The sequence below is a fragment of the Lissotriton vulgaris genome, chromosome 10 (assembly GCF_964263255.1).
Source record: "Lissotriton vulgaris chromosome 10, aLisVul1.2, whole genome shotgun sequence".
Taxonomy (NCBI): Eukaryota; Metazoa; Chordata; class Amphibia; order Caudata; family Salamandridae; genus Lissotriton; species Lissotriton vulgaris.
In genome coordinates this window covers 517,544,764-517,548,737 of record NC_141698.1, presented here as the reverse complement: position 1 = coordinate 517,548,737, position 3,974 = coordinate 517,544,764, and the positions used below count along the sequence as shown (strand labels likewise).

Sequence of the window (3,974 nt, the reverse complement as noted above, 5' to 3'; positions counted from 1 at the left end):
TCAGTAATTGATTTATGTGACAGTGACTCGTGTTTCGCACTGGCAGAGAGAGCATGTGCTGCTGCTGTACCATACGTGCTGTGCGCTGCAGTCACTTAGTTTTAGTTACCCTGTCGTTATTGTTGCCTAAACACTTACTGTGTGTGACTGTCTAAATGGTGACGTGACGTGGGTGATTCAATTTCTCCTCCTCACTCTTTCTTCAGACTTCCGGCGGCCGGCCTCAGATCAGTGTGGAGTGGGCGGGACACTGTATAGAAGTAGTTGTTGTTGTTGGGCAGGGCAGGGCAGGGCTTTGCCTGGGCTGGGTCTTCCTCTGCGGGGGCGTGCGCAGATTTGAGTGCGCGCGCATTCGCTGGTTTAATTTTGCCTCCGCACGCCCACCCCAGCATACCAGCACCGCACCTCCCCACCGAGTATCAAACGCCGCCTTTCAAAGAAGCAGAGGTGTGGGTGTCGATCGGGACCTGCTCCTTGGACGACGTTGAGCCTGAGTGAGGCAGGTACCGTTAGCTAGAGTGACCACACTGCTGCAGAGCAGACAGTACATAGCCCTGCTCAACAGGTGAGGGCGAGCGAGGCCTGGCCTGGGCAGTGGGTATGCCGTCGGCTGCGCAGGTGAGGCAGGGCAGGGCAGGGCCTGGCAGGCCACAGGGGGCGTCGTGAAAGTGATTACTCATTACTATTTTTGTATTTTTAATTATTATGTTGATTGTGTCTGGTCGCGTCGTGATAGCCTGGGATAGGCCGGCGCCGGCGGCTAAATCATGATTTAAATAGCTGCGCAGGTGAGGCAGGGCAGGATTACTGTTTTTTTATCATAATGATGTTGATTGGTGACTGGTGGTGAGTGACTGTCTGGTTTGATCATGATGGCCTGGGGTAGTAGGCGGCGTATGCCGGTGGCAGCAAAATCATGATGTATTACAAAATAAGTAGAGCTGCGCATGTGAGGCCTACTGCTGGTTTTAATAAACTGTACTTTTTTTTATCATGTTGATGCGGGGTCACTCTGATCATAAGGATGAGGTTTGTGTTTGATTTGATGATGATGATTATCACGATGATCATGTTGCTAGTAGTGTGCACTGTGACTGCAGGCTATTGTTGCGGCGTGGGCCGGCCCAGCTGCCTGGATAGATAGATCAGTACTTGCCCTGATAGATTCAGTTTCGATTCAGAGCAGGCTCCTGAAATCTGTGGGAGTTGGGGCTGTGGCTGTGCGCAGCAAGCAGCGTGCGCATATTTTTTCACATTGTAATGGGTGCGCATTCACTGCTTGCCACGGTGCCACCACACCCCAGCATACCCGCACTGGCTCAGGCGGCTCTGAGGCCCGCTCACCACCACCGGCACCGTCCTAGTCATCATGGCCCGGTGGCCAGCCAGCTGCCAGGCCAACCAGCCGCCGACCAAAGTAGTGGTGATCGGATTGGGAGATGATTGCTTTTGTCACTTGTGCACAGTACATTCACATGGTCCAGGCTAGCCTAGTGCACAAGATCGATAAATGCGGATTGCTGTGTGATGTAAGTTTGTAAGTGCTGTCAAGTAATACTGCATAATGATAACACGCACCAAAGCCACCACTGTCAAATATTTAAAAAGTAAATTCGGTTTTAAGGGTTTGGCAATGGTGAAAACTTGAGTCCAAGAGTTTATTAAAATATTTTACACATACAAAAAAACAGGAAGTCCAATTTGTTCTGTACAGCAGATAAAACCCCTCAAAATAAAAGAAAAATGTGGCAAATTACAATGACCACGGTAAAGGTCTCATTTTCCTGGGGTTTTAGTTCTCCATTCATGCCACATTTTCACAAGTGGTTCTCTGTTCTTCCAGATCAGCTCATGTCCATAGGTCACGTACCATATTCCAAAAATAGCTCCACCGAGACGAGATGTGCTGCATGATCAAATATCCTCCAACCAAGAATTAAACCTGCAGTATCCAGTGCGGTGATGATGGCCTTCTAAGCACTTCCAGCTGTGAACGTGAACATAGGAAAGATTCTTGCTAGTTTTGCTTCTGGCATCTTGGTACATACTGCTGCAAGGATTGTCGTAATGGCCCCGACGCACTAAGTAATGGACCAAATCGTCCTGTGGCCATTTTAGCAATGTAGCAGGAAGAACTTGAGAACACCTGAGCTGACAAATAAACTGCCATGAACTGCTCACTTCCCAATATGGATACAAAACTCCACAACACATACATATTTGCTGCCATGTGAAACAGAGAAAAATTACTGAATGTTGACAGAATCATCGATAGGCAAAGAGTTTTGGAGACCGGGTTAGAAGTGAAGTATTTAATCATTGTGCGCTGCATGGACGGCACTTTCCAGAGACAGAATATTAAGACATTTGCTGCTATGATGCCTGCCGCCATCTGTTGCCCTTTAGTCAGGCTGTTCCACCACTTTTTCACCTGTTTTTATTAAATCCAATTCTTTTTTTGGCATCCTGGTATCCAGCCAATCTGCCTGTACCTCATCAAACTAGCTCTGGACTCAGTGCTTCATACTGCCAAATAGAAGCAGAATCAAATGCACAACCTGTAAACCCAACAGTAAAAACAAAAGGTTTAAATAGACACTTTATTGAATTGGAGGTGGTCTGAAAGACAGTCTCCTGCAATGGTGGCTTCTCAGGATTTTGCGCTTCAGCATTTTTGCGTGCTTTCCGAAATCCATGTCTTTGCTGTGTGAATAATGTAAACCTGTGTCCGTATTTCCGTGTCTGTGTCAGGCTGTCCTAAATCCAGCCTTGTGCTCTGCAGCTCCTCAGTACCCAAGTCCCACAGGCCATTCCACAGCCTTCTCTCACATTGTTACAGTTTTAATTCACAGAACTCCTTCACAGTTGCACTGCAGACTGGAGCACGTCCCAATTTTCTGTGCAGTATCTCACCTTGAGTCAGTTAGATACATTCACTAACATTTTGTTGTAACAAAGTGGTTGTGCAAGAACCAAAATTGAAAGCGATAGGGGTGCTGGTGCGACCGATAATAGCAGCATGATGTTCGCTTGAAGGTACCGACCAGCGACATTGCGTAACACCGAGGCCGCTGTTACATGCTGAAATAGTTACACACAATGGTTGCGGAGTGCTAACAGCACTTCTTGTGAGGGGAGCTATTTTACTGTACAGTGTCAGAATGATACAACACAAGAGAGTCAATATCTCATGTGAGTGACACTGGAGACTCTAGGTAAACAATGACCTGTCGATCAAAGCAATGAGCATATTTAATATAACACTATGGGGGTAGGGGTGTCAGTTTGCCACTATATCCTTTTTGTAAAAGCAGCTGCTGCTGAGTTCCTGGGCTCCTGTAATATTCAGGCATAAATTAAATTGTCAAGATAACTCTGGTGATTAATCGTCTACCTGGCGAGAGCCAGGGGCTTTGTCTAGGTTAAGCTGTGACTGCTTCAAAGGTGGTACAGGGTTATATACCTGCTGCAAAGAACGTTTACCATGCAGATCAAAAAAGTGCATATAATGTAAAATAGGTCGGTGTGTTACTGCTTCTGTCGGAGAGATCCTTTTGTTACTTGCAGTTTGTGAGTTAATATCCTATCATAGAACAGCAAGCTATTAACTAGTCTGTCTGTCATCAAAGAGCTGCATGCAAACAGCAAGTTATTAGAGCTAAATGTTTTGTTGGGCAATCTTTCATTATCCTAATCTTGCGAAAGGGTCTAATGTGGGTAGAAATCAATTCTTATTGAAGAGAACCACTAACAATGCTGTTATGTTTTAAATTCTAAATTTGCCCTTTTCAAGACTTTGAACTCTTAAACTATATTGCCTACAATAACAATCATGGATGACATGTGGCTCCTATTCCTTGTAGTCCTGTCTGATGTAACATTCCCTACATACTGATTTACACCCGTAGGATTGTATCTATGCAATGTGTGAATGATGTAAAGTGCTCTGACACCTTACACTGGTATGAGAGGCG

General features: G+C 45.9%; 1 pseudogene; it reads right to left on the bottom strand.

Moving 5' to 3' along the window:
* Positions 1–1,776: 1,776 nt before the first annotated feature.
* Positions 1,777–2,811, bottom strand: LOC147685471 (presenilin-associated rhomboid-like protein, mitochondrial pseudogene; annotated as a pseudogene).
* Between the last annotated feature and the right edge of the window lie 1,163 nt (positions 2,812–3,974).